Consider the following 12,536-nt stretch of genomic DNA (forward strand, 5'->3'; position numbering starts at 1 on the left):
CCCATGGTTAGGTCAAGCTAATAAATAAATGACAATTCTACTCAAATTCATCTAGGAAAAAATAGTAACAAAATTCATGTGGAGCACAAAAGGTCAAGAATATCAAGGAAACTAATGAAAAAAATATTAAGAAAGGTGACCTAGCTCTGCCAGGTCAAAAACTATACTATAAAGCATAGTAGTCATTTACTATATTCATCTACTGTTTGAGAAACCCAAAGACATAAACTTCTGGGATAAGAATTCATATTTGATAAAAATTGTTGGAGAAACTGGAAAATAATATGGCAAAAACTAGGTATAGCCCATATCTCACACACTATACCAAAATAAGGTCAAAATGGGTACAGGATTAAGACATGAAATGTGATACCATAGACCAATTAACAGATCAAGCAATATTCATCTGTCAGATCTATGGAAAGAAGAAAAATTTATGACCAAGCAAGAAATAGAGTATGTTATAAATTGCAAAATGGATGATTTGGACAATATTAAATTGAAAAGTTTTTGCACTAATAAAACTGATACTGCCAAAATTAGAAGAAAAACAGAACACTGGGAAACAATTTTCACAGTTAATGGTTCTGATAAAGGTCTCATCTCTAAAATATCTAGGGAATTGCATCAAATTTATAATATTACACATCATTTCCCAGTTGCTAATTGGGCAAAGGATATGAAACAAGCAGTTTTGAAGAAATTGAAATTATACATAATCATATGAGAAATGCTCAAAGTCATTTCTGATTAGAGAAATGCAAATTGAAACAAGCATAAAGTTCCACCTAACATGTATCAAATTGACTAAGATGACAAAAAGGGGAAATTATCAATGTTGGAGAGGTTGTGGTAGGATTGGAACATTATTACATTATTGGTAGAGTTGTGAATGAATCCAACAATTCTGGAGAGCAATATGGAAATATGCCCAAGGGCAATAAAACCAATCATACCCTTTGACCTAGCAATACCTAATCTAAGCTTATATCCAAAAGAATCATAAAAAATGAGAAAAATCCCACATGTTCCAAAACATTTATAGCAGCTTTTTTATAGTGGCAAAGAATTGGAAATTGAAGGGATACCCATTTATTGGGGAATGCCTGAACAAATTATGATATATGAATGTAATGGAATACTATTGTTCTATAAGAAACCACAAATGGTCAAACTCTAGAGAAGCATGGAAGAAATTATAGAAACTGATATTGAGTGAAGGGAGCACAACCAAAAATCATTGTACACATGAGCAACAACACTGTTAGTTGATCAACCTTGATGGATATAGTTTAGAGCTAGGACAACCACGGGAGTACTGTTAAGGACAGTGCTATTCTCACTTAGAGGAAGAAAAACAAAACAAAATAAAATGAAGAAAAACCTACAGAATCTGAATGAACACTACATTTACTTTCAAAAAATTTCTTTTATGTTGTTTCTTTCCTATCTCATGATTTTCTTTCTTTTTCCTTAGTACTAATTTCTCATATAGAAAATGACTAATCTCTTAACATGTTAAAAATAAATGTGTATGTACAATGTTCAACAGACTGTTTGCTACTGAGGGGAATGGAGTGGGAAGGGAGGGTGGAAGAAAATTATGCAATTTATAAATATGCATATGCATGTGGATGAAAAACTTTCATAACATGTAATTGAAAAAATAAAAAAAATCAATTGGTAAAATTTTTTAAAAATTATTTTTACATGTAACTAGGGAATAATGAAATACAAAAAAAATTCTTTACTGCTGAAAGCTGCATTAATTTGAAACTCTTTTTTCTATTGTTAAATATATTGTTATTTAACTTTTCATGTGTAAATGCACTGACTCCTTAACTAATTTATGAATTCTTGAAGGGCAGAAGCTTTTTACTTTTTTATACCCCCATCAGAATCTCGTGAAAGTTATTGCTTTACATCTCATGCAGTCATCCACCCTGATCTTGGGCCCTGGTCCCTAGCTTGGTAAAGAACCTGAAATTACCATAGAAGAATCAGTCTTGACTTTGCTTTCCAAAGACCACATATTATTAGATTTAGGAGACATAGTTTCACTACACATTCCTTTCCATGAATGCAGTCCTATGAATTATTTTATTGGATTAGAAGGTTGGATTGGATATTTTTAAGATCCCTCTTGTCAATCCAGTGATTTAGATTTTTATATAAGTAGCCAGATGACATTTTGTAATCTAGCAAAACCTGAAACCTAGAGTGAAATGGGGTACAAAATAGATATTATTTTAGGGTATTTAGGAAAAAAATCTAGAGTTCCTGAGGAACTATATTAAGCATTCAAGAGGGTACTGATATCCTCAGTTTAAAGGTTATGAGAAGGGGCAGCTAGGTGGTGTGGTGGATAGAACACCAGCCCTGGAATCAGGAGTACCTGAGTTCAAATGCGACCTCAGACACTTAATAATTACCTAGCTGTGTGGCCTTGGGCAAGCCACTTAACCCCATTTGCCTTGAAAAAACCTAAAAACAAAAAATAAAAAAAAATAAAGGTTATGAGAATCTAGAGAAGGGATAGGGGAACAAAATGAATGGCTCTGATATTGTTTCTAAAGGTTCTTCCTTTTCCAGCTCTTTTTTTTTTTTACACTAAGCATTCTTAGAACATGTCATGTAAGCTCAAACTCTCTTCAGGACTAAGACAAATTTACTATTCTTTAAAATGAGAGGGTTGGGTTAGGTAATCTCTACAATCCTTTACAGTTACAAATTTTTAATAATATTTTTGTTCTTCCAGGCTACCTGTGTTCAATCTTATTGAGATATCAAACTACAATAATTTTTATGGTTTATAACCTTGCTTTTTTATTCTTCAAATTTGATAAAATTCAGATCAATTATAGTACTAGAGAAGGAAGGAATGTTGACACCCATCTAATCAAAACTGAGGCCTCTGAAGTTAGGTGAACAAATTAATGAAACTTTTAGGATGTTCTAATGAAGTGGGTCATTTTGGGGAGCTCTAAAACTCTGAACTCTGACATAAATTTATAGAAATGGAAATATCCAGAACTCATACTTAGCTAAATAACTTAAACTCAACCTTATTCTGCTAATAGAAATCTCTCTTTTTTGAAAAACCAGTGAGATCACCTGAAGTTCTCTTCTTTCTTTCTTTTTTTTCCAAGGAGGGTGGATTGCACTTATCTGGTGTATCCCTCATCAAGTAGAAAATTGTTTTCTTGCCTTGGCTAACATTAAAAAGATATAGTAGACAATCAAAGCAAATTAAAGAACCTCCCCTTTGTTCCATCTTTTCTTTTGAACTAATAAAAATTTTTAACTATATAAAGAAACCTCCTTAAAGATCCCCAGCTCTGGCCTATACTCAGCTACAAATTCTAGGGAACTCAATATTAGAACCTGATGAAAAATATTATTTGGGAAGGATTCTAGTGTTTTCATAAGCCCTAAGGATGGGATAAAATTATGTTACTCAGGGATTTTTGAGCCTTCATATTCTATTGTATTTGCACAGAATCTAAAAGAGTAATCCCATCTTCTCTTCAAATTGAAATTCAGCACTGAGGACAGTTCCTTAGCTGGGAATTTGCCAAACTCAGCCATCCCTGGGTCAAGTTCTATCAAGGTTCAAACCAATTCTTGAGTCTCCTCCCCCACACCCTGCAATGGCCAAAAAAGAAATTAGAAAGAGTAGGTCGGGTCCTTTAATAGCACAGTGGAAATTAGCAGGTAACCCTGGAGACAAAAAATAAAACTGCACATAAGAAAAAAATGGGCACTGGGACCAAATAAAAAGAACAAAACAGATGGGACAACAAAATGGGAGAGAGAATGAGCTAATGAGGTTCCTCTATGCTTGGCTTGGTCTCACAATACTGAATTGAATTGATGCTAAGGATAAGTAATAAAATGAGTGGGTGACTGTTCTGAGACTATAATCCATATATGCCATGACAAGATCAGTTAAGTAGAAAGACATGATGAATCTGCTCTAGTGCTGCAAATCTACATGGCTTTGAATGTCAAGAAAACTTATTAGTACTGGTCTTTACAATTTATAAAGTGATTTTTCTAAGATGTAAGAATAAGACTTGAAAAATCAATCAATAGAACACCAAATATTTATTAAGCACCTAATATGTTCCAGGCACAAGAGATTCTAAGACAATTTTTTTAAAAGCTTCTAATCTCGATAAGTTTTCATTCTAATGATGGATACATAAAAATTAAGTAGAATAAACAGAATTGGGAAGGGGGGCACTTATAGTTGAGGTGAGGAATCAGGAAAAGTTTTATTTGGGAGGTAGTGCTAGAGCTCTACTTGAAAGAGACCTGGGATTCCTAAAAGCAGAGGTAAGGAGGTAATGAATTCCAGGTATGAAGAATAGTCAATGCAAAGGAATAAAAATATAAGATTGAATATGTTAGATGAGAGAATAGCAGTGGTCAAGGATGATTCTAAAGTTTTGATAATGAGATAACAGGACAAAAGTTGGGAAGTTTGAAAGAAGGATTATTTGTCAAATTGGTAACAGAAAATAGGAATTCTGTTTTATGAACCTATTGAATTTGAAATATCTATAGGAGATACATTTTGAAATATACAATAGGCAGTTAATGATGTGGGACTGGGCATCAAGAAAGAGACTATGACTGAATATATAACTGACTGGGTGTCATTGGCATAGAAATAATAACTTAACACTTAGGAGCTGATTAAGGTGTAAAAGTATGGAGAGGAAAGGGAAGAGGGTATAGTATAGAGTCTTTGGGAACACCCACAGTGAGTGGGCATGACATAGATAATGAATAAACTAAGGAGATTGAGGGGAAATTAGACAGATAGGAGAAGAATCAGGAGACAATAGTGTCACATAAATCTAGAGAGGAAAGACTATCCAGGAGAAGAAGGAAGTTAATACCACTAAAAATTTGGAGTAGGTAAAATGGGGATTGAGAAGAGATCATTAGATTAAGCAATTAACATATCATTGCAAATTTTAGATACAACTACTTTTAATTGAGTAATGATCTTAAAAGTCAGCTTGCAGTGGACTTAGAAGAGAGTTATAGAATAGGAAGTGGAGTTATCAAGTGCAGTAGACAACTTACTCAAGGAGTTTATCCTTGAAGAGTCAGTCAGTCAATCAATATGCATTGAATTAAGTACCTACATGTACTAAGCACTATGCTAAGCACTGAAGGATTAAAGAAAGACAAAAGACAATCCCTTACCCTCAAGGAGTTCACAATCTAATGGAGAGGATGATTTATATAGTTAAATATACACATGTCCACATTCTATATCTATCTATCTAGGCTAGTATGATCAAAGTTGTTTTTTTTTAAGAAGGGGAAGATATGAGAGAGCTAGAGATTCAGAGAAACAGAAAGAACAAGAGAGATTCAGAGAGAGAATGCTAGTGTAGATAATCTGCTGAGAAGACAGGAATGAATAAGATTAATGGTACAAGCAGAGACAATAAGAAGAGACCTCTTCATCTGATGCTTGTTAATGGACCTCTGACTTGCATGGTACTGTCTTATCACCAATGTAAATTCAATATGGCTTTCATATGATTGAGGATAGATTGGAATAGGAAACTATCTGACATTTCAATATCTAGTCAATTCAGTCACTGTCTTAATCTAGCTGTCCCCCAGATAGCTATTTCTATCAGTGGTACCATCATTCTATCACCCACCCAGTCTCAAAACCTTAAAGTCATTTGTTTCTTCCCTCCTCCTCTACCACCCACATCTAATCAGTCACCAAGTTCTTTGTAAATGCTACAGTATCTTTGAGATATTTTCTTCTCTTTTTCTCTGCTACCACTCATATCTTCATTTGTCACCTGAACTATTGTGAAAGTCTTTTAATTAGTATGTCTTATGAGCAGTGACTGATAATAATTATAATATTAATGATGATGATGATGAGTAACATTTATATGCTCTAAGGTATTTTTCAAAGCACTTTACAAATCTCATTTAGTTTGATCCTTAAACACTTATAAGATAGATATCATTATTATTCAGTTTTTTTTTTACGGTTGAGGAAACCAAGACTAGTAAGGGGGTTAGCAACAAGGTCATGCAGCTGGGCTGGATTTGAACTCAGGACTTCCTATCTCTAGGTTTATCCTCTGTTTGAAAAGACAAGGAACATCCAAATTGCAAAGGCAGTGTTATTTTTATTTGTCTTTAGAGGGTATAAATTGTTTTATTATCTCCTATTTTCACATTAAATGTAACTAGTACTATATATTGTAGAATGGGTGATTGGTAGAGGGAGTTTCTTCACTTGGAATTCCCTTATCTCTATTTGTGTGTGCCTACATACATATAAACATACATATCTATGCTTATACATACATATATATATATATATACATAATACAATGTTGCTCCTCTTCCATACTCTATTGTTTTAGAGAGTTACATAAAGTACATACCAAATAAAACTAATTAAATAAAAATAAGCATAATTATATAATATTTACATTTTCTTTCCTTCCTTAAACATATATAAAAGATCTGTAAAAGACAGTTCTCATCGTTAAAATCCTTGGCCCTGTCAAATTATTCAACCTCATAAATAGATAAGGAAATGACAGTAAATAAGATATATTGTCATCTGCTTTGTTGCTTTACCATAAGGCCAATGGGGTCTTTCCCTTTTGACTTGTAGATAGTTTCATAAGTATATTATATTACATATATATATATATATATACATATATATATATACTCTCCCCATTAGAATGTAAGTTCCCTGAGAGCTTTTTTCTTTGTATCCCCAATGCTCAACAGTCTTTTGAACTTAGCACATGCTTAATAAATGTTTTTTCCTTCATTTATTTTATGATACATGATATGTTGAGAGTATTTGATATTGCACAAAGAACAATGATTTCCTTTCTCTTACTCTTCCAGGAAAGAAGGGAATCAAACTAATATCTACTGCCCCTCGTGCTCTCTGTTGCATGTGGATCTCAATAATTCTACTTCAGATTCCAGGACAACACTCAGATTTATAGCTTGCAAGTCCCTATTGATGTATTAATTTTACTATCCAACCACACAAGTTTAAAACTAAAGATTTTTAATCAAACAATATAAAAATAACTCTCCTTCCTCCCCTCCCCCATGCATATGTAGTGTGTACTCTAGCACAAATTAACACACTACGATCAGGGAAGAACACATATAGAATATATGTGATGAAGGAATAGACATGGAGGAAACACATAAGAAGCATGGGAAAGAGGCACTCTTCAGAAACCTATCTGGCAAGGGCATACATACACATGTGAAAAATACACCTGTTTCTCCTAAACTTATCTTGGGGACTCTGTATCCCCTCTTTCCATTTAGAGCTGTATTTTAAACTAGCTAGAATTTTGAAATTAATCTTATTTCTATGATCCTTATTGATATTTAAATGAAACTAGAGATAAGGAAAAGAAACTGAGAGAAGCAGGCAAGATCTATGTTCTAGCTATTATTATGTACATTTAAAAGAAAGAAAGAAAGCAACCTATGAGCTTTCATGGCATATTCTAGTTAACTCAAACCTTCTTGGTCTTCTTTTGCTTCAAAGTTTAGGATCATAGAATTTTAGTTATATTACTTGTGACAGACTTGGGAATAAAAATCCATATTTTCTCTGACTTGTTCTAGTGCTCTTTTGGCTTTAATATTTGTGGCAAAGCAGAATTTTGTTAAACTAAGATCCCACAAAATGATATCATGATTAATTTTCAAATAAAAATAGCTATTTTGAATACTTCCGATTTTCATTCTCTGCACCTACATTTTGGCAATTTTATTGTTAACTTGATGTTTTCTTTGTGGAAGTTTGGAGGTTTTTTATTTTGAGGTCACTTTTATTTATAGTACTTTCATACACTGCAAGGAATTGTGGGGAGATGCATATCATCATGTTCTCTGTGTGATAAAATGGGATGAGATAACACTTATACGAGAAGTAATATTATGCTATACTGTTGTGATGAAGATTTTTCTAACACCTATGTGTACTCAACACCAAAAATACGGATTACAGTTTAAAAATTCAGACAATCACCTGGGCATCTCCAAATAGGAGGTTTGGTGTTAAGCTGAAGATGTAAACCAAGTTTTCATGTTTTGTATGATGTTTCACAAAAATCTTTCTCTGCTGTTTCATCATGACTTAGATGTGATACTGGGTTCTCAAAACATATGTCATCAAAGTGCAAATTTCTACTTGCTTTTTAACATTACCTAGGTGCTTGGAGGCAACTGGATTACTTAGTGGGTAGAGCATACCAGGAGTTAAGAGGACCGGAGCTTAAATAGGTTTCAGACACTTACTACTGTGTGATTTGGGGTAACTCACTTAGTAACTCACTTAATCCACTGGAAAAGGAAATGGCAAACCATTCTACTATCTTTATGAAGAAAACTCCATGGGGGCAGCCAGGTTGCTCAGTGGATAGAGCAGATAGTGACCAGATATGAATCAGGATGACTGGAGATGGCCCTGAATGCAATGGTAGAACTTGTTCCTTTTAAGCTAAGGTCTTTAACAAGTCTCAGTTTGACTGAGGCTATGCCCATTCAGTGATTAAGGCTAGGTAAGAATGAAGCAATGAATGGCCTCTTTTACCCAATCAAAAAAAAAATTATTCTGGGAGGGGAAGACCCTTGGGGTTTCTGGCCCAAACAGAAACAACTACTATTTAGATTCACTCTAAGCTTATTAGGGTTCAAACAGTGCCCAAGTAGGGATTTGCCTGGGACCTGTTACTGGCCAATTAATGAGAGTCAGAATGATTTGGTTTTAAGGCATGGTCCTTAAGAAAGAAATTTAGACCATAAACCCCAAGACATCTTGAGAGGTTTCAGTGATTAAAATTTATATTCCATTGGGCAAAGCACCCAACTCTCATCTGTGGCATCAAGAAATTAAAGCATGTATAGCAGCCATACCCCAGTAAATCATCTTAGGAAATGGGCTAAACCAGGTTGAGGGTAACTAATAGGCCTCAGTGGATAGAACATTGACCTTGGAGTCAAGAAGATGGGAGTTTGAATCTGACTTCAGACATTTGACATTAACTAGCCATCTGACCTTGGGCATGTCATTTAACACTGATTGCCTTGCATCCAGGGCATCTCAAGTTGTCTTGATTCATATCTGGTCACTGGATGCAGATGACTCTGGAGGAGAAAGTGAGGCTTTCTCAGGACAGCACCCCTCACTCAAATACAATTCATATTTTGTCATGGCATTATCTTCCTGATGTCATGGTCTTCTTTGAGAAGGAAGGACTAACATCATCATCAATCCATTGGTGAAGGGAATGTCCAACCCAAAACATGTGAAAACTTCCCTCAGTGGGACCAGCAAATGAGAATAATTTGTTCCAACTGTCATGAAAGCAGTTGAAGCAGATGCTGTGGAGTCAAGCATCAAAGACACTGAGGTCAAACATTGCATCCTTTGTCATCCCCAGTTGTTTAAACTTTAGTCTTGTCACTGAATTTTGATAACTCTGGAAGAGGAAGCAAATTGGATGACTTTGTGCGACTCTGCTTCATTTAAATCTAATTCTCAAGCAAGTCAAGACATCATCACCCTGTGATATCATTGATCCTATTTTAAGGTAAAGGACAAAGAACAAGGTGTTGATATTTGGATAAGAACTATATAGGAACACAATGCAATAGTACTAGTGGAAAGAATATCTATAGGAATAGAAACATTGATTGTTCCAAGAATTCAAAATATGTTGACTTCACAATCTTGTTTTGAATAGGTGTTACATTCTTTTCTCTGTACTCCACTTTTCTTGGGTCAATCTGACTTATAATAGAGGAAGAAAAATTTGGGCATGAAAGGAAATGACTCTGAAGACATATCTATTGTTTCTCTTTCATTTTTGAAGACATCACAGGGAAATGTCTTGACTCATGAGTGAATTGGATTTAACTGAGGCAAAATTGTACAAAGTCATCAGTCTCATTTTTTTCTTCCACAGTTATTGAAGTTCAGTGGTAAGAGAAAAGACAGAATGACTGGTAATGACTTGGGCTGTAGTGGATGACCTTCAACATGTGGATAATGATAAAGTGAAGTAGAGAATTAATCATTCCTGATTAATCCAAGTGATAATATGCCGGATGGGGTTTTATCATCTCACTCCCTCAAAAAAACATTTCATAAGGAAAAGACCTGAAACATCTTAATTATTACTTCAACTCTCCACTTTTTGATGTTGTATAGGTCAGCTTTCAGATTCTGGAGAGTTTTTACTATGCAAAACTTTTTATGCACAGTCCTTTTTCTTATTGTATTTGAAAGATTGTCCTTGGAAAACCCACAATTATTTACATAACACAAGCTATTGTTTGAAGTGCAAAGCAGGTCAAAGTTTGGTTCTTGAAGATTAATCACTGCAGTCTAGTTTATATTATAATAATTTCATTTATTTCAATATAGTTTGTTTTCTGAATCCTTGTTGGCTTCCATGTAAAACTGACAAATCCATTTATTTTTAGTATAATGGATAATGTAATCAATGACCTTGCAACAGGATTTCTTAAAAAAAACTAAAGGGAAAACAGAAACAGAAACATTTCTATTTATAATATAGTTAACCAGTTCAACCTGTAGCTGTGCAATAAATTCTAGACTTGACTATAACCAACTGTTCAGGGTTCTTCTAGTATTGGATTTTCACTTGGACCTTCTTTCCCAAGAGTTTAAGAGTGGACAGAAGTTTGAGCTAAGATAACTGCATTCTAGCCTCAGCAAGAGCCAGGGGACTCTTCTTTACTCTGTGCCAGTCTCACCAACACAAATACTGAATATCAATTGTCCATAGCAATGTGTGAGTTTATACCATATAAATTGTTCACATTGGCAGTGATGTAGTCCATTGAGGACTGAGATAATAAATATGAAGGAGAGGTCTAATTCTTTATACTTATGAGTACAGCATTTTATTTAAACACAATTCCTATTCCTCTTTCTAAGGAGCCCTGAAAAGCATCGCTCTCTAAAAACCAATGAATTGTTTTAAAGTATTTTCAAGAGGTGGGATAGTGTTAGAGATAGGGGAGAGTCAGTCAGTTGGTCAGCAGTGTTGAGGATACAAAGAAAGAAAGTAAAAAATCTCTGCTTTGAAGGAGCTCAATCTAATGGAAGAGATGTGTTTGAATCCATTTTGTAATTATGCCATGGAATTGTTAGCATTTATTTTGCTTTTGCTATTGTTTGTACAGTAGAGTAAATTTGCATATATAAAATATATATGGAAATATATATGAAAGCATATATGATATTATAGGGAAAATAATACTGCAAATATTTGTGTTTAGGCAGGAAAATATTCTGGTAGCATTAGTTTTTTGGTTTAGTATTAAGACAACCCTGATTATCAGAATTCCTACTGGTAAGCTGTAATTTGTTTTTTGATTGGGGAAAGAAGAGTCTGCTGGGGTTGTGGAAGTTTTGGGGTGGGTAGGAAAAGCTCTGGATTAATCCGAGCTTTCTGAAAGTCTGAATCAAGGGGAAAGGAAGACTTCCTAAAGGTTCTTCCAGACTAATGGTTCTTAACCTTTTTTTTCTGCGTGGCATGGACCCCTTCTGGTGAAGCCTGTGGACCATTTTCCAAAAGAACGTTTTAAAATGCATAGAATACAAAAGACTACAAAGGAAACTAACGATAGGAACACAGTTGACAAAATACTCACAAAGCAAGTCCTGCACATCCCAGGTTAAGAAACCCTGAGCTAGATAGCGGACTTCCCTACACCCACACTGTTCCGGGGGAAGGGAAGCGGGGGGCTATGTGAGGGCAAAGAAGTGGCACTAGCAGACTTCAGGTCAAGTCCTTTTAAAAGAGGGACACGCCGTCTGCGTGACTCCTTCCCACCCTTCTTACTCAAGTCAACGCCTTTGCGCAGCTGCTCATTCTCGGCCCGTGACTTGGAGGCTGCATTTGAAGTTACCCCAAGGGGCGCGTGGGAAGCTTTGCTGAAACGAATAGGGACCGAGTACCACAAGGAAGATTCCTTAGATTTCCTCTCCTCCTCTTTCAGACTAGAGGTATTCCAGGGTTCCACATCTGACTGTTTTCATTTCATCTTTACCTCGAGATTTTAGTTTCCCTACTGAGGGAGGAGAGCCTAGAAGAGTGAAGGATAGGAAGGGGGTTGGGGGTGGCATGAGCAATAGGAGTTCAAGGGAGTGGGCAATGGGGACTGGGAGGCTCACCACCTCCTGCTTTTACCTTAAGAAATAGATTTTAAGACAAGTTGTTCGTCTTTGAATGGAAACGTCCTGGTAGCGCTGGCTAGGAGATGCGCCTTGGGTGGAGAGTTCTGTCAAAGATTTAGCTACTGGGCTGAAGCCCCCTTCTGGGGCTTCTCTCCTCCTCCGGAACTAAGGCTGCCGTCAGTGGTCCTGCCAACCTGCTCCACCTTCCCTCCTCCTCTCCCACCATTAGCTCGGGAAAGAAGGAAACTCGCCCCTCCGAGCCTTCGAACCAGTGCGCTAC

Source organism: Macrotis lagotis, chromosome X, assembly GCF_037893015.1.
Source record: "Macrotis lagotis isolate mMagLag1 chromosome X, bilby.v1.9.chrom.fasta, whole genome shotgun sequence".
In the NCBI taxonomy this organism is placed as follows: domain Eukaryota; kingdom Metazoa; phylum Chordata; class Mammalia; order Peramelemorphia; family Peramelidae; genus Macrotis; species Macrotis lagotis.